The sequence below is a fragment of the Limulus polyphemus genome, unplaced genomic scaffold, assembly GCF_000517525.1.
Source record: "Limulus polyphemus unplaced genomic scaffold, Limulus_polyphemus-2.1.2 Scaffold110, whole genome shotgun sequence".
NCBI lineage: Eukaryota > Metazoa > Arthropoda > Merostomata > Xiphosura > Limulidae > Limulus > Limulus polyphemus.
Window position 1 is genome coordinate 1,044,059 of NW_013665720.1, and position 1,035 is coordinate 1,045,093.

Below are 1,035 nucleotides of genomic sequence, written 5' to 3' on the forward strand. Positions count from 1 at the left end.
GTCTTGTTGATGTTAAAAATTTGTTCATCCGAATACCCTCCTTCTTCCACAATTTTCTTCAGAACTTCAGGATATTCATCAGCAGCTTCGTTATCTGCACTAGCTGCTTCCCCTGTAATTCTTACATTGTGCAGGCTAGTTCTTTTCTTGAACTTCTCCAACCATCCAGCACTAGCATGGAACTCCTTTGTTTCATCTTTGAACTTTTCTTCTTTTAAGATTGAAAAGAGACTTAATGCTTTTTCTTTTATGAGATCAGTGCTTAAAGGAACTATTTTCTGGTTACAGTCCTCTATCCAGATAGTTAGCATTCTCTCTAATTCAATCATGATAACATTTTGATTTTGAGTGATATGCACACATGATAAGTTTGAAGCAGCTTTACCTTTCATTTTGTATTCATCAGCTTTACCTAAAATTGCCCTTACTGTTGACTCAACTAGTTTGTGCTCTAGGCCTATTTTTGATTTCAAGACACCATCTTCACTTTTACTTATGATTTCTATTTTTTCTTTCTAAGGAAATAACTTTTTGAGTTTTCCTTACAACTTCACTTTCATCTTCGCTAAGTCTTTTGGTCATGTTTAGGAAATGGTAGTACGTTAAAATGTCTATAGTAAAAAAAATTGTCAAAAAATTATTTCAAAGATGCACAAATGGCTTGAGTAGTTAGGCTAATAGCAGACAACTAATTACTTAGATGATGTAATTTAACTCGGGGTAAATAATATTTGAAATAAAATATACTTGATTAAGATTTTTATTTATTTATAAATCGTATTTAAAAATATATCGAACAAATAACAAGGCTGACAACGTTTTATCACTTTTTTTGTTTAAGCTTGTCGTAAAAGTAAACAGATCTGGAAAATCTCACAGTATAAAAAAAAAACATGTTACAGAATTTAAGTCTAATCGAATACTCATACGTTCTTTCAAAATACCTCTATAAGACGTCATTTTTATTAAGTTTAAAGCATTATAATAAAAAAATTCTTTAGTGAGCTGAAATCTATGTGAATTAGAGCAATTAAA

General features: G+C 30.3%; 1 protein-coding gene across 1 annotated transcript in view; it reads left to right on the forward strand.

Annotated features, from left to right (window-relative positions):
- LOC106471143 (thyroid adenoma-associated protein homolog) overlaps positions 1 to 1,035 on the forward strand; it is a 239,364-nt gene that overhangs the window by 172,651 nt on the left and 65,678 nt on the right. The gene's annotated exons all lie outside the window — the stretch shown is intronic.